Source organism: Oncorhynchus clarkii, chromosome 3 (assembly GCF_045791955.1).
Source record: "Oncorhynchus clarkii lewisi isolate Uvic-CL-2024 chromosome 3, UVic_Ocla_1.0, whole genome shotgun sequence".
Lineage (NCBI taxonomy): Eukaryota > Metazoa > Chordata > Actinopteri > Salmoniformes > Salmonidae > Oncorhynchus > Oncorhynchus clarkii.
In genome coordinates, this window is record NC_092149.1 from 30,211,829 (window position 1) to 30,234,438 (window position 22,610).

Below are 22,610 nucleotides of genomic sequence, written 5' to 3' on the forward strand. Positions count from 1 at the left end.
CTTAGTATTTCTCCACTGGTTTCCTGAAGGAGAAAGCCTCCACTTCTATGTCAAAGATAATAAAGCAAAAACACTACAGTAAATACTACAGTAATGTCCGCAAGAACACTACAGTAAATACTACTGTAAAGTACAGTCCGCAAAAACACTACAGTACATTAAAAAACATTTTTTTAGCAGACACTCTTATCCAGAACGACTTACAGGAGTGAATAAGTGCCTTGCTCAAGGGCACATCGACAGTTTCTTCGGCAAAAACACTACAGTGAATGCTATAGTATTTATACCATATTATAAACTGGGTGGGTTGAGCTCTCAATTGGCTGAAAGCCGTGGTATATCAGACCATATACCACGGGTATGGCAAAAACATACTTTTTACTGGTCTAATTACGTTGGTAACCAATTTATAATAGCAATAAAGTATCTTGGGTGTTTGTGATTTATGGCCAATATACCACACCTTCTCGGGGCTTATTGCTTAAGTACACTATTGTGGATGTTCTCTTGATAAGTGCATGAATTAGACCATTTTCCTGTCCTGCTAAGCGTTCAAAATGTAATGAGTACTTTTGGGTGTCAGGGAAAATTATTTTCTTTAAGAATGTAGTGAAGTAAAAGTGATCAAAAATACAAATAGTAAAGTACATATACCCCCCAAAAAAATATTCAAGTAGTACTGTAAAGTATTTTTACTTAAGTACTTTACTGTCACTCTGTTTCACCTGTTCCTGTGATTGTCTCCATCCCCTCCAGGTGTCGCTTATTTTCCCCAGTGTATTTATCTCTGTGTTTCCTGTCTTTCTGTGTCAGTTCATCTTGTATGTTGTCAAGTCAACCATTGTTTTTCCCGTTCTCCTGCTTTTTGCATTCTCCTTTTTCTAGTCCTCCCGGTTTTGACCCTTGCCTGTTTCTGGACTTTGTACCCCTCTGCCTGACCATTCTGCCTGCCTTGACCACGAGCCTGTCTGCCACTCTGAACCTCCAGGACTCTGATCTGGTTTTGACCTTTTTGCCTGTCCACAACCATTCTCTTGCCCACCCCTTTGGATTAATAAACATTGTAAGACTCCAACCATCTGCCTCCTGTGTCTGCATCTGGGTCTCACCTTGTGCCTTGATACTTTACGCCACTGCATTTTGATAAACAAATTGAATAAGTGAATAAACCCACCAGAGAGAAATGACCTTCAGGCATGTCATTCTGGTTCTGTCCTTTATTAGGCCATACTGTTTGGTACTCAAGCCCTAGTCTCAGCGTTAGTCAAACCCCCAAAATTCTCTGAAAACAATGTATGCAAGGCATTGTGTGAATATCCATAGATGTTGTCTATACTGACAAACTTGGTGCAATGCAAGATTTTGTAATATACTGTTGGAACTGTGTTGTGGGTACAGAGTCGAACTGTCATGACAACCGCAGAAGACTCTTTCAAGAACATGAGTCATTTAAAGACAGAAAATATCACAACCACAGCACTGGAAACTTAACACCATTGGCCATGTTAACTTAACCACAAGCTCAGTAGGTAAACTGCATATTACGCTGATGATAGTTGACAGTTACAGATAATTTATAAAATTAAACATCACATGCAAACAGGACCATAAGTTGTGTGTAATCCCTCCATGTGTGAGGACGGCAATTTGGCCCACTTCCCTCCTGCAGTGCCTTCTGGGAGTAAAACTTGGGTTCCCACCATTTCCTCAGCATGTGTTTTACATCATCAGGTCAATAGTGTACAGCAGGGAGATACCATTCACATACCTAGAGGGTAGAATGCTCGCAAAGTAGCATTTCAAACCACCTACAAAAATATACAGAAACACCTTTTACATGATAGAGATGGTTTGGGCCCTATATGCTCTATATTTTCTATTTGAGTCTCAGCCAAGCCCAACAGCAGTAGGAGGCCATTTAAACAAAACTGGCGCACAATATATTTCAACAATTTTTCTAATCATATTTTAGCAATCTGCTTCAGTTATCAATCAATGACGTTATCATCCAGTAATTTATTTTCTCAGCAGTGAAGAACAAAGCAACCACATCACGGCCCCATCATCTGCACCACGTGTGTGCACTATAGCTCTGTACCCAGTTGGGTGATTTGAAGCACATCACTTTGCTGGGATAAAGTACCCCGATGGACATAGTTAGATAGAGTTTGGGGAAAGTTCCCTCATCCACCCACTCCTCACTTTATCACTGAACATCACAGAGCCAACAGAATACAGGCAAGACAGGCTCCGGCATTCAAAACAATTCCATATTCTTTAATGTACTTGTTCTCTCTCCCTCTCTCTTTTTCTTTTTTTATTTTTCTTTCTTCTCTCCTGTATCTGCTTTTACCGCTTGTAAGAGGAGCAGTTGGAAGGAAAGGAGGGAAGTATTGATCTCCAGAGGACAGAGAATTACTGCAGTCTGACACACATTGGTGTCAAGAGCTTATCACGCCACTAAAAACAACATCCCCTCAGACAAATGTTTCCCACTACAAATAGATCTGACTGGTTTGAATCAAAGGAAAACTTGATAAATAGAGAGAGAAATGAATAGACGGTGGGGGTGATGTTGTCAAGGGAATACTCAAAGGGGAAAGGCATGATTATGTGTGCAGAAAAGAATAAGACGCAGTGCAGTTGGAAAGTATTCCCCTTTTCCAGATTTTGTTACGTTACAGCTTTATTATAAATGGATTAAATAAAAACATTTTCACAATCTACACACAATACCCCATAATGACAAAGTGAAAACAGGTTTTCAGAAATGTTTGCAAATTAATTCAAGTATTCAGACCCTTTGCTATGAGCCTTGAAATTGAACTCAGGTGCATCTTGTTTCCATTGATCATGATTAGAGATGATTGGAGTCCACCTGTGGTACATTCAATTGATTGGACATGATTTGAAAATACACACACCTGTCTATATAAGGTCCTACAGTTGACAGTGCACGCCAGAGCAAAAACCAAGCCATGAGGTCGATGAAATTGTCTGGAAACCTGGCATCATCTCTACGGTGAAGCATGGTGGTGGCAGCATCATTTTGTAGGAATGTTTTTCAGCAGCTGGGACTGGAAGACTAGTCAGGATTGAGGGTAAGATGAACGGAGCAAAGTACAGAGAGATCCTTGATGAAAACCTGCTCCAGAGCGTTCAGGACCTCGGACTGGGGTGAAGGTTCACCTTCTAACAGGACAAAGACCCTAAGCACACACCCAAGACAACGCAGGAGTGGCTCTGAATGTCCTTGAGTGGCCCAGCCAGAGCCCGGACCTGAACCTGATCTAACATTTCTGGAGAGACCTGAAAATAGATGTGCAGCGATGCTCCCCATCCAACCTGACAAAGCTTGATAGGATATGCAGAGAAGAATGGGAGAAACTCCCCAATTACAGGTGTGCCAAGCTTGTAGTGTCATTCCCAAGACGACTCGAGGCTGTAACCACTGCCAAAGGTGCTTCAACAAAGTACTGAGTAAAGGGTCTGAATACTTATGTCAATGTGATATTTCAGTTGTTTCTTTATATACATTTGAAAAAATGTATAAAAGCCTGTATTTACTTCATCATTATGGGGTATTGTGTGTAGACTGATGAGGGAAAAACATTTTAAAATCAATTTTAGAATAAAGGCTGTAGCGTAACAAAATGTGTGAAAAGTCAAGGGGTCTGAATACTTTCCGAATGCACTGTATGTTCAAATGGCTATGGCTAAATCTATTATACACATGTAGCCTTAGACCATTTTGTGTATTGCTCTATTCAAATACCTGCGATTGCATATACTGTACATACAGTGTCGTGAAAAAGTATTCAACCAAAAGCTTCCTGTAGTTGTTGATCAGTCGCTCACGTCGCTGTAGAGGAATCGTGTCCTACTCCTGCATACAGAACTGCTGTAACTCAGCGACATTTGTGGGATTTCAAGCATGAACTGCTCGTTTGGACGACACGGTTCCATTATGCCTGGCGAAAACTAAACACTGCATTCCACAGTAAGAACCTTATACCAACGGTCAAGCATGGTGGTGGTAGTGTGATGGTTTGGGGATGCTTTGCTGCCTCGGGACCTGGATGACTTGCCTTGATTGAAGGAACCATGAATTCTGCTCTGTATCAGAGATTTCGACAGGAGAATGTCAGGCCATCCGTCTGTGAGCTAAAGCGCAACTGGGTCATGCAGCAAGACAATGATCCTCAACACACAATCAAGTCTACATGAAAATGTAGAAAAGGGAACACATTTGAAGTTTTGGAAAGGCCTAGTTAAATTCCGGACATAATCCCAATTGAGATGTTGTGGCAGGACTAGAAATGAGCAGTTCATGTTTGAAAACCTACAAATGTCGCTGAGTTACAACTCAGCATCCTCAATAGCAAATGGAAAGCATTTGGTTGCAGTTATTGCGGCTAAAGGTGGCACAACCAGTTATTGAGTGTAAGGGGGCAATTACTTTCTCACCCAGGGGAATCGGGTGTTGCATAACTTTGTTAATCAAATAAATATAAGTTGAACAAATGGTTTGTTATTGTAAACTCATGTTCCCTTTATCTAATATTAGGTTGTGGTTGAAGATCTGATAACATTCAGTATCAAAAATATGCAAAAATGTGAATATCAGACAGAGAGCAAATACTATTTCACAGCACTGTACAACACTATACAGAGTTATGAAGTCACTCCATGGCAGGAGAAATATGGCAAAAGAATGCATCTTACATATTATTGTTCCCTTGTAACATGGGAATTAAACATCCAGAGGTTTGGGGATGATGTGATCTCTGAAAACAGGCGTTTCAAACAAATGTAATCTCGTTTGAGCTTTGTCTGCCAGCTCTTTTACTGCTGGACTAACAAGGGAATGTTCTTCTCCTCTTGACATTGGACGAGAAAAAGCAACGGCTCTGAACTTTTAGCCGAGCCAAACTCGACGGGAGAGGTTCCAAGCTTTAACAGCTTCTAATTGGATACTGATGTGGACTTGACATCGTCGGATTCCAACCAGTTGTGAGCTCTTGTTAGAAACTCACGCAAATCTAGGGCCGAGAGAACGGCCTAAAAGACAAAGTACATGCTGTGGAAGAAGGCTTTGCTATTTAAACATCGACTTTATGAGGACCAGAAAATGTAAACTGGGCTAAACTGGGTGGAAGTTAGCAACGTTGGGTAGAAACAGAAACCAAACAAAAAACACACACGTTTATTATATTACTCATGACAAGTACCGCAAATAGGATAAATTGGTTGGATGGGTCATGTGTGTGGTTGCCCATGATGAATTATGATTGGCTAGGGATGTAGCCAATCACCTGATCATGGTTATCAGTTGCGTACTGCTGCAATGGAGAACAGTGCCACGTCATTTGTCACACACACTGATTACAGTTTTATGGCTGCTCATAGCATAAGCTATGTCATTCTCATGACAGTGTCAAATGACACAGCTTCATGAAGGACATTTCAGGGAAAGTGTCTTACAAGAAAAATCTCCCTCCTTAACTGATTGGATCTCATCTCAACATCTATTTTTCTCTATTACAGTTGGCACAGCCAGAGCTTAATTGCTGCTGACATGAGTGGGGAGTTTTAGCTGCTATGAATCACAGAGGTAGTGGGGTGACGGACAGATGGCGTCTCAGTGCTAAAGCCGATCTGAGCCGTGGGGGTTATCGATTGGCAGCCTCCTCAGCTCACCAAGCCTTCAGGACGCCGGGTCAATATGGATTTGATTTGCGCCACACAGAAATTAGTTGGATCTTAGCTGAAATGTGCAGACGTATTCTGAGGAGGTTGCTGAGTGTGCAGGCAAGTAATTAAAGAGAAATTGTGGATTTGATCAGCAGAACCTAACCAAGCCTCAGTTATCTAGCTTCTCCTGCAGGGAACACTTCCTTCAACTTTTCCTCCCATCAGAAACCAGAGCCAACTGTATTAGAATCAAATCGTCGATTCCAGTTTTGCTTACTCATGAAAAACTGATGTGAGTAGGACTTTGAACAATCGATCTCCATCTTGGATCCCCCACTGTTAGTATTTTTCCATAACACCGCTTGGCTGAGGGAAGTACAAAACGAAGGTATTCAGTCTCTCCAGTCAAGCACGTCATCGACGACACCCAATATTGTTAGCCCAATACAAACTTTCTAGGCTGGTCCATACAGGTTGCTATTGTAAAATATGTGAGACAATGGTTGTTGTGCTTATTTAATCCATTTGAATCATTCCTGGATTTGAGTACTACAAGAGGAAATTCTCCAATGTAGAACTAATGCAACCCCCCAATATTATACCCTATTTGGCTAACTTGATCACACTAGTGCAACATTCAATCATGAGGTCATTAATATCCTTACAAAGGATGAGTTCTGCAGATATCTCATTATCGCTATAGTCACATCCCATAGCAGCACGGCTCATCACTAAATGTGTTATACCGTTAATATTTTATTCATAGATAGCGTGAACATACATTAGTTATTTCGATCCAGTGTGAGTGCACATAATTTAACTCAAAACAAATTTGTTCTGACACGTCCAGGTACTGCCATGAATTGATTCATAACATTATGATACATGATGCAGGCCAAACAAGAACCCCTCCTGGAAAACAGATATTTTTCTACACATCCTTATACATTCCATTGGGTATTGCAGTTGTATCGTTTTCTCTGTGGGCCTCGTCCCAATCGTAAATTCGACAATGTTTAACTCAATAAAATACATAACCTCGAGGTTATTAACTGTTTTCGAACCGCTATCATCCAACCCATAATGAACGGAAAGAATGTGTACCTTGTCATCGAGTGACACGTAAATCCTAATAAATGCCCTGGCCCGCCAAGGAGCTGCAAGATAAATGGACGCATCCTCCATCCTCCCCCTGCCTCTGTCAAGATTAGCGAGGAAAGATGCACTTTATTGGATATTCAAACCTATTTTCCATTGCCAACTCGATCACCAAGATATATGTGGAAACATCCTGTGGAAACATCCTGATGTGTCTTCCCTGGCAGGGTGAAGGAGGATAGCACCTGGCAGGAGAATCATGGAATCAGGGAGGGTGCGTGAACGGCGGTGAACCGGGACCGACAGTTGAGCAATGGCAGCGGACAGGGTGGGCTGCCCGGTCGCCCTTGAGCTGGCCAATCATGAGCGGTGGGCTGTTTGTTAGGCGGACACACAGATCACAATGCTGTAATTACCAGTCAGGGAACTAACTGAATGGAGGAGAGCTTGTAGTCGACACTGACTCGACTGTCGTTGAGTAATGGCAAAGGGTTGGAAACAGTGCTGACACCTTGGCTTTGAGGTGAGCCCGTGTCCTAGACTGTAATACCGACATCAGGCAAGCAAATACATTCCACATCAGATGGAGAGCGGAGAAGGAAAACATTAGTCTACAGCGCTGAAGAAGAAGAAAAAGCCTAACTGCAATATCCAAGACATGTAAACCAACCACAATAGAAAAAAATGACTCTTTGGGTCAAACAAAAAAAAAATGTGTCAACTGTACAAGCAAATAGGTTAGGATTTCTCAATTAAAAAAAAAAAAAACATTTGTTTAAACCAATGTGATTCAATGCCAACTGTTATATTTGATTAATAACAAACCTATATTTCAAATTGAAACCTACTTCTTCAACACTCAACTTACTTTTCCCTTCCCCATCCTAAAACTAAAATGGAAACTAATGTTAAAATGTCTGCACCGTTTGACTCAGCACAGTAGAGAAAGCAACTAGGACTAACTGTATTTACCTGTATAGTTACAAAGATTCCTTGATGCCCTTCCAGACTCCCTCTGCCATCCCAAGGATGTCAGAAGACAAAAATCAGTTAACCACCTAACTGAGGAACCCAATTTAACCTTGCGCAATACCCTAGATGCAGTTGCACCCCTAAAAACTAAAAACATTTCTCATAAGAAACTAGCTCTCTGGTATACAGAAAATACCCGAGCTCTGAAGTAAGCTTCCAGAAAATTGGAACGGAAATGGCGCCACACCAAACTGGAAGTCTTCCGACTAGCTTGGAAAGACAGTACTGTGCAGTATCGAAGAGCCCTTACTGCTGCTCGATCATCCTATTTTTCCAACTTAATTGAGGAAAATAAGAACAATCCTAAATTTATTTTTGATACTGTCGCAAAGCTAACTAAAAAGCAGCATTCCCCAAGTGAGGATGGCTTTCACTTCAGCAGTAATAAATTCATGAGGAAAAGATTATGATTATTAGAAAGCAAATTACGGACTCCACTTTAAATCTGCGTATTCCTTCAAAGCTCAGTTGTCCTGAGTCTGCACAACTCTGCCAGGACCGAGAATCAAGAGAGACACTCAAGTGTTTTAGTACTATATCTCTTGACACAATGATGAAAATAATCATGGCCTCTAAACCTTCAAGCTGCATACTGGACACTACTCCAACTAAACTACTGAAAGAGCTGCTTCCTGTGCTTGGCCCTCCTATGTTGAACATAATAAACGGCTCTCTATCCACCGGATGTGTACCAAACTCACTAAAAGTGGCAGTAATAAAGCTTCTCTTGAAAAAGCCAAACTTTGACCCAGAAAATATAAAAAACTATCGGGCTATATCGAATCTTCCATTCCTCTAATTTTTTTTAGAAAACGCTGTTTTTGATACCATTGATCACCACATTCTTTTGGGGAGATTGGAAACCCAAATTGGTCTACATGGACAAGTTCTGGCCTGGTTTAGATCTTATCTGTCGGAAAGATATCAGTTTGTCTCTGTGAATGGCTTGTCCTCTGACAAATCAACTGTAAATTTCGGTGTTCCTCAAGGTTCCATTTTAGGACCACTACTGTTTTTTTTACCTCTTGGTGATGTCATCCAGAAACATAATGTTAACTTTCACTGCTATGCGGATGACACACAGCTGTATATTTCAATGAAACATGGTGAAGCCCCAAAATTGCCCTCGCTAGAAGCCTGTGTTTCAGACATAAGGAAGTGGATGGCTGCAAATGTTCTACTTTTAAACTCGGACAAAACAGAGATGCTTGTTCTAGGTCCCAAGAAACAAAGTGATCTTCTGTTGAATCTGACAATTAATCTTAATGGTTGTACAGTCGTCTCAAATAAAACTGTGAAGGACCTCGGCGTTACTCTGGACCCTGATCTCTCTTTTGACGAACATATCAAGACTGTTTCAAGGACAGCTTTTTTCCATCTACGTAACATTGCAAAAATCAGAAACTTTCTGTCCAAAAATGATGCAGAAAAATTAATCCATGCTTTTGTTACTTCTAGGTTAGACTACTGCAATGCTCTACTTTCCGGCTACCCGGATAAAGCACTAAATAAACTTCAGTTAGTGCTAAATACGGCTGCTAGAATCCTGACTAGAACCCCAAAATTTGATCATATTACTCCAGTGCTAGCCTCCCTACACTGGCTTCCTGTCAAGGCAAGGGCTGATTTCAAGGTTTTACTGCTAACCTACAAAGCATTACATGGGCTTGCTCCTACCTATCTCTCTGATTTGGTCCTGCCGTACATACCTACACGTACACTACATACCTACACGTACGGTCAAAAGACGAAGGCCTCCTAATTGTCCCTAGAATTTCTAAGCAAACAGCTGGAGGCAGGGCTTTCTCCTATAGAGCTCCATTTTTATGGAATGGTCTGCCTACCCATATGAAAGATGCAAATTCGGTCTCAACCTTTAAGTCTTTACTGAAGACTCATCTCTTCAGTGGGTCATATGATCGAGTGTAGTCTGGCCCAGGAGTGTGAAGGTGAACGGAATGGCTCTGGAGCAACGAACCGGACCTTGCTGTCTCTGCCTAGCCGGTTCCCCTCTTTCCACTGGGATTCTCTGCCTCTAACCCTATTACAGGGGCTGAGTCACTGACTTACTGGTGCTCTTTCATGCCGTCCCTAGGAGGGGTGCGTCACTTGAGTGGGTTGAGTCACTGATGTGATTTTCCTGTCTGGGTTGGCGCCCCCCTTCCCCTTGGGTTGTGCCGTGGCGGAGATCTTTGTGGGCTATACTCGGCCTTGTCTCAGGATGGTAAGTTGGTGGTTGAAGATATCCTTCTACTGGTGTGGGGGCTGTGCTTTGGCAAAGTGGGTGGGGTTATATCCTTCCTGTTTGGCCCTGTCCGGGGGTATCATTGGATGGGGCCACAGTGTCTTCTGACCCCTCCTGTCTCAGCCTCCAGTATTTATGCTGCAGTAGTTTATGTGTCAGGGGGCTAGGGTCTGTTTGTTATATCTGGAGTACTTCTCCTGTCTTATCCGGTGCCCTGTGTGAATTTAAGTATGCTCTCTCTAATTCTCTCTTTCTCTCTTTCTTTCTCTCTCTCGGAGGACCTGAGCCCTAGGACCATGCCTCAGGGCTACCTGGCACGATGACTCCTTTCTGTCCCCAGTCCACCTGGCCGTGCTGCTGCTCCAGTTTCAACTGTTCTGCCTGCGGCTATGGAATCCTGACCTGTTCACCGGACGTGCTACCTGTCCCAGACCTATTATTTGACCATGCTGGTCATTTATGAACATTTGAACATCTTGGCCATGTTCTGTTATAATCTCCACCCGGCACAGCCAGAAGACGACTGGCCACCCCTCATAGCCTGGTTCCTCTCTAGGTTTCTTCCTAGGTTTTGGCCTTTCTAGGGAGTTTTTCCTAGCCAACGTGCTTCAACACCTGCATTACTTGCTGTTTGGGGTTTTAGGCTTGGTTTCTGTACAGCACTTTGAGATATCAGGTGATGTACGAAGGGCTATATAAATAAATTTGATTTGATTTTGATTTGATAGTGAGATCTATTCTACGAGACACCAGGACTGTGTCAATGTATGAAACGCTTGTGTGAACAATAGACCGTTGCTAATTCCTTGTATCACTGTCACACTAGCAGAAGACAACAGGACGAAGAAGAAAAGAGAAAGAGAGAGAAAAAGGAAGACAGGCAGACAGAGGAGAAAGCTAAAGGAGGAATGCGAAGAAGATGGAAGGAGAGAGAATTGGAAGAGTGGAAGGCAAATGGAGTGAGAGAGAGAGAGAGAGAGAAAGAGAGAGAGAGAGAGAGAGAGAGAGAGATTAACACAGTGATGAGAGGGGGAGGGTCTTGCTGTAGATATTGAAAGCTCTCAGAACACTGACCTTTCTGCTTTGATGAGATCTGCACTGGCCAATGAGACATCTAATTTCATCCACTTCAATGTGATGAACCCCGCATTTCATTGAGCCCTTATTTAACACAGTGACATACACTAAACAGTGAGGCTCAACTTCAGTATCTTCAAACATCCAACCAGCATCCAGAACTCAATATGATGTCTGTCTCCCAGTTGATTGCCTCTATGGTTCCCTCAACTTCCCTGACTACACGAAGCAGTGCATAACAACACCATCACTACTTCAATGTTGACTCTGTGACATCCATCCAATGAATACGCAAACAGAAACCTGATATACACCTAAGTAATGCTTGCATATGAATCATGGAGAACTTAAAATGCATTCCACTTTTACATATGTATCGGTTGCCGTGCTCATTCCACACCTAACAAATGGGAACTGACACCAACTGTGAGAATCAAAGTTAAAACGTGGTTATTTTTCTATTGGAAAAAAGAGACTGACAACCATATTAAGTTAAATAAAAAATCACTTTAAAAGTGGAAGTGACAGCATTTTAGCAACATGAAATCTTATTGAAGTCTGTTCATATACAGTGCATTCGGAAAGTATTTAGACCCCTTGACTTTTCCCACATTTTGTTACGTTACAGCCTTATTCTAAAATAGATTAAATTGTTTTTTCCCCCTCACCAATCTACATAATGACAAAGCAAAAAACAGGTTTAGATTTTTTTAGCAAATCTATTACAAATAAAAAATGGAAATATCACATTTACATAAGTATTCAGACCCATACTTTGTTGAAGCACATTTGGCAGCGATTACAGCCACGAGTCTTCTTGGGTATTTGGGAAAGTTTCTCTCATTCTTCTCTGTAGATCCTCTTAAGCTCTGTCAAGTTGGTTGGGGAGCGTTGCTGCACAGCTATTTTCAGGTCTCTCCAGAGATGTTCTTTTTTTTAACACCCTTTTCTATCCAATTGTTTTAGTAGCTACTATCTTGTCTCATCGCTACAACTCCCGTACGGGCTCAGGAGAGACGAAGGTTGAAAGTCATGCATCCTGCGCCTGCGTCATGCGTCCTCAGATACACAACCCAACCAAGCCGCACTGCTTCTTAACACAGCGCCATCCAACCCGGAAGCCAGCCGCACCAATGTGTCGGAGGAAACACCGTGCACCTGGCAACCCCGGCCCGCCACAGGAGGCGCTGGTGCGCAATGAGACAAGGATTTCCATACCGGCCAAACCCTCCCTAACGACGCTAGGCCAATTGTGCGTCGCCCCACGGACCTCCCGGCCGGTTACGACAGAGCCTGGGCGCGAACCCAGCGTCTCTGGTGGCACAGCTTAACCACTGCGCCACCCGGGAGGCTCTCCAGAGATGTTCTATCGGGTTCAAGTCTGGGCTTTGGCTGGGCCACTCATAGACATTCAGAGACTTATCCCAATGCTACTCCTGCGTTGTCTTGGCTGTGTGCTTAGGGTCGTTGTCCTGGGGGTCGTTGTCCTGTTGGAAGGTAAGCCCCAGTCTGAGGTCCTTAGCGCTCTGGAGCAGGTTTTCATCAAGGATCTCTATGTACTTTTCTCCGTTCATCTTTCCCTCTATCCTGACTAGTCTCCCAGTCCCTTCTGCTGAAAACATCCCCTCAGCATGATGCTGCCACTACCATGTTTCACCATAGGGATGGTGCCAGGTTTCCTCCAGACGTGACACGTGGCATTCAGGCCAAAGAATTCAATCTTGGTTTAATCGGACCAGATAATCTGGTTTCTCATGTTCTGAGAGTCCTTCTGGTGCTTTTTGGCAAACTCCAAGCTGGCTGTCATGTGCCTTTTACTGAGGAGTGGCTTCCGTCTGGCCACTCTACCATAAAGGACTGATTGGTAGAGTGCTGCAGAGATGGTTATCCTCCACAGAGGAACTCTGAAGATCTGTCAGAGTGACCTTCTCCCCCGATTGCTCAGTTTGGCCGGGTGGCCAGCTCTAGGAAGAGTCTTGGTGGTTCCAAACTTCTTCAATTCAATTTAAGAATGATGGAGGCCACTGTGTTCTTGGGGACCTTCAACGCTGCAGACATTTCTTGGTACCCTTCGACCAGATCTGTGCCTCATCACAATCCTGTCTCGGGGCTCTAGGAGAATTCCTTCGACCTCATGGCTTGGTTTTTGCTCTGACATGCACTGTCAACTGTGGGACCATATACTGTATAGACAGGTGTGTGCTTTTCCAAATCATCTCCAATCAATTACGGTTCCGTATTTCACTGAAAGAATAAACGGCTTGTTTTTGAGATGATAGTTTTTGGATTCGACCATATTAATGACCTAAGGCTCCAATTTCTGTGTGTTATTATGTTATAATTAAGTCTATGATTTGATAGAGCAGTCTGACTGAGCGATGGTAGGCACCAGCAGGCTCGTAAGCATTCATTCAAACAGCACTTTCGTGCGTTTTGCCAGCAGCTGTGCTGTTAATGACTTCAAGCCTATCAACTCCCGAGATTAGGCTGGTGTAACCGATGTGAAATGGCTAGCTAGTTAGCGGGGTGCGCGCTAATAGCGTTTCAATCGTCACTGGCTCTGAGACTTGGAGTAGTTATTCCCCTTGCTCTGCATGGGTAACGCTGCTTCGAGGGTGACTGTTGTCAATGTGTTCCTGGTTCGAGCCCAGGTAGGAGCGAGGAGAGGGACGGAAGCTATACTGTTACACTGGCAATACTAAAGTGCCTATAAGAACATCCAATAGGAAAAGGTTAATGAAATACAAATGGTATAGAGAGAAATAGTCCTATAATTCCTATAATAACTACAACCAAAACTTCTTACCTGGGAATATTGAAGACTCATGTTAAAAGGAACCACCAGCTTTCATATGTTCTCATGTTCTGAGCAAGGATCTTAAACGTTAGCTTTCTTACATTTCTTATAATTGTCATTATTACAAATAAATAAAAAGAAATCGGCCAATTAATCGGTATCGGCTTTTTTTGGTCCTCCAATAATTGGTATCGGTATCGGCGTTGAAAAATCATAATCGGTCGACCTCTAGTCTATTCATAGTCCTGAAACTAGAACAAATTCAAGAAAGCATACAGTATTATATAGAGCTATTATTGCATAGAACTTCCTTCCATTTCATATAGCTTAAATGAACAGCAAATCTGGTTTAAAAAAATCAGATAAAGTAACACTTCACTGCACAACGCATCTCCCCTATTTGACCTAGATATTTTGTGCATGTATAGATATGTAGGCTATGTGTGCCGTTTTTAAATGTATGTAGTTCTGTCCTTGAGCTGTTCTTGTCTATTGATGTTCTGTATTATGTCATATTTCATGTTCATGTTCTGTAGCTACGGCTTTCGCAACAGCTAATGGGAATTATAATAAAATATCAATACTACATAGAACGTTCATGACTATTCGTTTTTTTTGCCGATGTTTACTAACACTGGTCATATTCAGCAGGGTGTTGCGCGTTCGTAAATTCATCAGTTATTCTGCTCTCTAGCACATTCAGACAAGAGTGCTCTGATATCGAAGTAGATAGCTAGCCAGAGGGAATTTGCGAATGCAAGAGATATGCTAACTGGATATCAGTCGTTCAGCATAGCTAGCTAGAAAAAGCTATTCACATTTCTTGCTAGCTAGCCAAATGACACATGCATATCTACCTGTGTAGTCACCGAAAAACGATATGAGGGGAAAAGTCACTCACTCACCCACTCCTCCAATGACATGACATCCTCCTAGCAGCTAGCTAAATATCTAGCTAACGTTAGGCTCTGTGTTTATAGCTCACTACATAAATAGATACACTAGCATGTTAGCCACGTTATGACTGACTTGTGATCATTGCCTTTGCTAGTTTGATTGTATTGACATTCCCGGCATTAGTTACATTAATCCGTTTTTGTCCAACATATTGAGTCATTGAAACGGAAACAGTGCATCCCGAATGGAGGCAACAAACAAGGTACCAGGCCAGCTGTGATTTACAACATGATAGCAATATTTTTTGGACTACCTAGAAATGTATTGGTGAATTATATGTTAATCATGCATTGAACTGCACCCATCTATTCTGCCAACAATGCGTTTGTGTACGTCATTGGAATGTTTAGTCAAATATAACCTATTTTTATTACCTCCTATAAAGTTGGTTTTGTAGCATAAACTGGGAATTGTATGTGTTTTACTGATATTATCATTGTCTGTTAGTTTCATATCTGCAAAGTAGTTCAAACGCTTCCAGTTCCACTTTAAGATTTTAACTGATTTTGAAATGTCTTATATCTCAAAGGTCATCAGTGGAACAGCGCATTTATTTTAACTTCAAAGTATTTTGGTATCATGCCATTCTCAGGGCCTGCCTCAGTTCTGGGAAAGCAAGTGCAATACTACACTTTCTTGACACTTGTAATACAATCTCAGTGTCATTGTCATTGTCATTATACACAGCGTTTCACCTGCCATGCTTGTGCCATCCCTCCTGCATTATACTGCCTCTGATGCTCTAATGAAACACTGAATAAAACTTAACTTAAAGTGAAACTGACAGCGTTTTAATTACTATGCAGATATGAAACAAAACAGACAACCATAATCAGTGAAAAATACAAAATTCCCAGTTAATGCTACAAAACCAAATTCATACAAGGTTTTAAAAAAGGTTCCATTTGACAAATTCCATGACATTGAGTAAAATGCTGACGAGACCGGGCACGTGCGTGCGCCATCGTGTGTATGTTGATTTTGTCCATCCACACTAGACGCGATCAGGACACGCAGGTTGAAATATATAAACAAACTCTGAACCAACTATATTCATTTGGGGACAGGTCGAAACACATGACATTTAGGTACAGTTGATGACGGAAGTTTACATACACTCAGGTTGGAGTCATTAAAACTCCACAAATTCCTTGTTAACAAACTATGGTTTTGGCAAGTCGGTTCGCATATCTACTTTGTTCATGACTCAAGTAATTTTTCCAACAATTGTTTACAGACAGATTGTTTCACTTATAATTCACTGTATCACAATTCCGGTGGGTCAGAAGTTTACATACACTAAGTTGACTGTGCCTTTAAACAGCTTGGAAAATTCCAGAAAATTATGTTAAGGCTTTAGAAGCTACTGATAGGCTAATTCACATAATTTGAGTAAATTGGAGGTGTACCTGTGGATCTATTTCAAGGCCTACCTTCAAAAGAAGTGCCTCTTTGCTTGACATCATAGGAAAATTAAAAGAAATCAGCCAAGACCTCAGAAAAAACATTGTAGACCTCCACAAGTCTGGTTCATCCTTGGGAGCAATTTCCAAATGCCTGAAGGTACCATGTTCATCTGTAAAAACAATAGTACGCAAGTATAAACACCATGGAACCACGCAGCCGACATACCGCTCAGGAAGGAGACGCGTTCTGTCTTCTAGAAATGAACGTACTTTGGTGCGAAAAGGGCAAATCAATCTCAGGACAACAGCAAAGAATCTTGTGAAGATGCTGGAGGAAACAGTATCTAAAAAAAAAGTATCTATATCCACAGTAAAACGAGTCATATATCGACATAACTTGAAAGGCCGCTCAGCAGGGAAGAGGCCACTGCTCCAAAACTGCCATAAAAAAGCCAGACTACAGTTTGCAACTGCACATGGGGACAAAGATCGTACTTTTTGGATAAATGTCCTCTGGTCGGATGAAACAAAAATAGAACTGTTTGGCCATAATGACCATCGTTATGTTTGGAGGAAAAAGGCCAAAGCCAAAAAACACCATCCCAACCGTGAAGCATGGGGGTAACATCATCATGTTGTGGGGGTGCTTTGCTGCAGGAGGGACTGGTGCACTTCACAAAATAGATGGCATCATGAGGGCGGAAAATGTATATATGTGGATATATTGAAGCAACATCTCAAGACATCAGTCAGGAAGTTAATGCTTGGTCGCAAATTGGTCTTCCAAATGGACAATTACCCCAAGCATACTTTCAAAGTTGTAGCAAAATGGCTTAAGGACAACAATGTCAAGGTATTGAAGTGGCCATCACAAAGCCCTGATCTCAATCCTATAGAGAATTTGTGGGCAGAACAGAAAAAGTGTGTGCGAGCAAGGAGGCCTACAACCCTGACTCAGCTCCTGACTCAGCTCTGTCAGGAGGAATGGGCCAAAATTCACCCAACTTATTGTGGGAAGCTTGTGGAAGGCTACCCGAAACGTTTGACCAAAGTTAAACCATTTAAAGGCAATGCTACCAAATACTAATTGAGTCTATGTAAACTTCTGACCCACTGGGAATGTGACGAATGAAATTAAAGCTGAAATAAATAATTCTCTCTACTATTATTCTGACATTTCACATTCTTAAAATAAAGTGGTGATCCTAACTGACCTTAGAGAGGGAATTTTTAGGATTAAATGTCAGGAATTGTGAAAAACTGAGTTTAAATGTATTTGACTAAGGTGTATGTAAACGTCTGACTTCAACTGTAGCCAGCTTGATGTTGCTAGCTAATTTGTCCTGGGATATAAACATTGGGTCCTTTTCTCTGGATCTTTATAGAATTTCGACTCATTTTGAGTCACACAAAATCTTGTGTCCTTTGCTTTGACAATGAATCCGTAGATACAAGGGGAAACCTAGTTAGTTTCTAGTAATCTCTCCTCCTTCAGTCTTCTTCTGGGGACTTTATATGGCGGTTGGCAACCAACTTTAAGGGGCATTACCGTCACCAACTGGACTGGAGTGTGGATCTCAGTTCATCTTTCAAATCACCCACATTTGTATTCTCCTAAAAACCAATGAGGAGATGGGAGAGGCGGGACTTGCAGCTTATGAAGCATCAAAAATAGAACCAAGTTCTATTTTTGTACCTGGCTACACAGAGGCTTGTTGACGCATGCGAGCAGTTTGGATGAAATGATTGAATAACATGTAATTGTACATTTATTTTGCAACCCTCGCGCATGCAACGTGGGCTGTGTGTTCAGCATGTAAGGCATTGTTGGCAGAATAGATGGATTCAGTTCCATGCATGAATAATATAGCTAATTCAACAATACTTTTCTTGGTAGTCCAACAAATATTGCTATTAGAGGTTGTAAATCACAGCTGGCCTGGTACATCCAGCCGTTCGGGATGCAATGTTTCAGTTTCAATGAATGAAATGGATGACTAAGGCTAGGAGTGTCAATACAATCAAACTAGCAAGGGCAATGACCACAAGAGAGTCATAACGTGGCTAATAGGCTATCAATTTGTGTAGCTATTTATTTAGCATGCTAAAAATATGGAGCCTAACGTTAACTAGCTAGCTGCTGGAAGCATCTCGTCATTGGACGAGTGGCCCTCTTTTTCCCCCATATCGTTTGTTTTCCGGTGGCAGGTGTCATTTGGTTAGATATCACTTTGCTAGTTAGCTATGCTGAACTTGAACAACTGTTATCCACAGTTAGCAAATCTCTTAGTTGTCAATCAAATGCATTTGGCATCAAGCAAATGGGAGGGCAGGTAGGCAAGTTTCCATTCAGTTGTCAAAACATGGGTTGGACAAGCATGTTTTGGCAGGAAAGCTGCAGAGGGGCGAGCAGGGTACCATTCCCCATTGTTTATCAGTGCAATTTTGACGGCCAACTAGAAGCTAAACAATTTTGAGAGGGTTTATCTACTGTTCCCTCAATAGATTTTAGCTCATCTTGCTCTGGGTAACATTAGTTGTTGATCTTGTTGTTGTTGATGTGCATAAGCAACTCAGGGAGAGAGGACCTACCTTTTCATGGATGTTTGATTAATAGGACTGTAAAGTTCCCAAATTTAAGAGGATTCCTGTGGTATTTAAATATTTACAGAAATTCATTCAGGTTTATTTTGTGGCTTTTGGCAAATGCTTTCTAATGATCTAAAGTTCCGCTGTTGCTACTGCCTGTAAACACACAGTCCAGTTCAAAGTGAATGATGGCAGGCCCATGTGGCAAATTACTTATTTGCATATAGGCCTACTGTGGCTCTGATTGGCTATGGTGCACCAGTAGGTGTAGAGTCCAGTACTGGACAAGGCTGACCGATTATGATTTTTCAACGCTGATACCAATGCTGATTATTGGAGGACCAAAAAATGCAGATACCGATTAATCAGCCGATTTTTATATATATATTTGTAATAATGACAAATACAACAATACTGAATGAACACTTTTATTTTAACTTAAAATAATACATACAGTAAATCAAATCTATTTTGTCTCAAATAAATAATGAAACATGTTCAATTTAGTTTAAATAATGCAAAAACACAGTGTTGGAGAAGAAAGTAAAAGTGCAATATGTGCCATGTAAAAAAGCTAACATTTAAGTTCTTTGCTCAGAACATGAGAACATATGAATGCTGGTGGTTCCTTTTAACATGAGTCTTCAATATTCCCAGTTAAGAAGTTGTAGGTTGTAGTTATTATAGGAATTATAGGACTATTTCTCTCTATACCATTTGTATTTCATTAACCTTTGACTATTGGATGTTCTTATAGGCAGTATTATATTGCCAGCCTAATCTCGGGAGTTGATAGGCTTGAAGTCATAAACAGCGCTGCGCTTCAAGCATTGGAAAGAGCTGCTGGTGAACGCAGGAAAGTGCTGTTTGAATGAATGCTTACGAGCCTGCTGTTGCCTACCACCACTCAGTCAGACTTCCCTATCAAATATCAAATCATAGACTTAATTATAATATAATAACACACAGAAATACGAGCCTTAGGTCATTAATATGGTCAAATCCGGAAACTATCATTTCGAAAATGAAGCGTTTATTCATTCAGTGAAATACGGAACCGTATTTCACAAAATATTGCTGTTACATTGCACAACCTTCAATGTTATGTCATAATTACGTAAAATTCTGGAAAATTAATTACCGTCTTTGTTAGGAAGAAATGGTCTTCACACAGTTCGCAACGAGCCAGGTGGCCCAAACAGCTGCATATACCCTGACTCTGCTTGCACAGAACGCAAGAGAAGTTACACAATTTCCTTAGTTATTATTGCCTGCTAACATTTATTTATTTAAACTAAATATGCAGGTTTAAAAAATATACTTGTGTATTGATTTTAAGAAAGCATTGATGTTTATGGTTAGGTACATTGGTGCAACAGCAGTGATTTTTTCACGTATGCGCTTGTTAAATCATCACCCGTTTGGCGAAGTAGGCTGTGAATCGATGATAAATTAACAGGCACCACATTGATTATTTGCAACACAGGACAAGCTAGTTAAACTAGTAATATCATCAACCATGTGTAGTTAACTAGTGATTATGTTAAGGTTGATTGTATTTATAAGGTAAGTTTAATTCTAGCTAGAAACTTACCTTGAATCCTTGCTGCACCCGCGTAACAGGTAGTCAGCCTGCGATGAAGTCTCCTCCTCATTACCTCACTGCTGAAGGGGGGGGGGGCGGTGCGTTTGCGGTGGTCGGCGGAGGCGGACAGAGCTTTTGGTCATCTGAAGGCATTGTTTACCGATGCTCCCGTATTGGCGCATCCGGACCCCTCTTTGGCATTCATAGTGGAGGTGGACGCATCCGAGGCTGGTGTTGAAGCCGTGCTATCACATCGCTCGGGCACGCCACCGAAGCTTCGCCCCTGCGCTTTCTTTTCGAGGAAGCTCAGTCCGGCGGAGCGAAACTATGATGTGGGGGATCGGGAGTTGCTGGCTGTGGTAAAAGCTCTGAAAGTGTGTAGACATTGGCTTGAGGCGGTGAAACACTCTTTCCTCATCTGGACTGACCACCGTAACCTGGAGTACACCCGGGCGACGAGGAGACTGAATCCTCGTCAGGCAAGATGGGCAATGTTCTTTACCAGATTTCACTTCATTATCTCTTACAGACCAGGGTCCCATAATGCGAAGACCGACACACTGTCCCGTCTCTATGATACCGAGGAGCGGCCCATCGATCCCACCCCCATACTTCCGGCTTGTTGTCTGGTGGCACCGGTGTTATGGGGGGTGGACACGGACATTCGTCTCGGTTAGAACCTCCTCCACCACAGTGTCCAGCGAGGTACGTCACGCTTGGTGTTCGTGATAGATTGATCGGGTGGGCCCACACGCTACCCTCCTCTGGTAATCTGGGGATCGAGAGGACAGTGCGGGCTCTTAGGGGGAAGTACTGGTGGCCCACCTTGGCTAAGGATGTGAGGGTTTATGTTTCCTCCTGTTCGGTGTGCGCTCAGTGTAAGGCTCCTAGACACCTGCCTAGAGGGAAGTTACAGCCCCTCCCCGTTCCACAGCGGCCTTGGTCACACCTGTCTGTGGACTTTCTTACCAATCTTTCTCCGCCACAGGGGAACACTACGATCCTGGTCGTTGTGGATCGGTTTTCTAAGTCCTGCCATCTCCTCCCTTGGCCCGGTCTCCCCACGGCCCTAAAGACTACGGAGGCCCTGTTTACACACGTTTTCCGGCACTATGGGGTGCCTGAGGATATGGTTATGGACCCCAGTTCACTTCCCGGGTTTGGAAGGCGTTCATGGAGCGTCTGGGGGTCTCGATCAGCCTGACCTCTGGTTTTCACCCCGAGAGTAATGGGCAGGTGGAGAGAGTGAACCAGGATGTGGGCAGGTTTCTGCGGTCATATTGCCAGGACCGGCCTGGAGAGTGGGCGAGGTTCGTCGAGATGGCCCAGAATTCACTTCGCCACTCCTCCACGGACCTGTTGCCGTTTCAGTGCGTGTTGGGCTATCAGCCGGTCCTGGTACCGTGGCATCAGTCAGACCGAGGCTCCTGCGGTGGAGGATTGGGTGCAGCGCTCAAAAGAGACCTGGAGAGCCGTCCACTACAGGACGGTGAGGTGCGGGAGGTCCCTCCGCCCCCCCTGGACATCGAGGGGGGTCCAGTGTACACTGTACAGTCCATCCTGGACTCTAGACATTGGGTGGGGGGCCTGCAGTACCTCGTGGATTGGGAGGGGTACGATCCGGAGGAGAGGTGCTGGGTGCCGGTGGGGGACATCTTGTGAGTTCCACCGCCTCCATCCTGATCGCCCTGCGCCTCGCCCTGTTCGGGCGGCGCTCGGCGGTCGTTGTCGCCGGTCTACTAGATGCCACCCATCCCTTTTCCTATTTTTTTGGTTATGTCCATTTTGTGTTTCTACTGGCACCATTTTGGTTAATTATGGGGGGGTATTTAATCTCGCCATTTCCTTTGGGTTTTTGTGCGGGATTGTTTTTGTTTGACTGTCAGTGAGTGGGGTTTTGTGGCTACTGTGGTAGTCCGGTGTCCTGTTATTTTGAACTTTTCGGAACTTGTTTCTCCTGCGCCTGACTCTACACCCACGTCTCCTTAGGGAGATCTGACAGGGAGTGACATGTATAGGGCAGGTAATCAAGGAGGTGATAATCAAGGAGGTGATGGAGTCCAGGTGAGTATCATAATGCGCTGATGCGCATAACAATGGGGACAGGTGTGCGCCATAACGAGCAGCCTG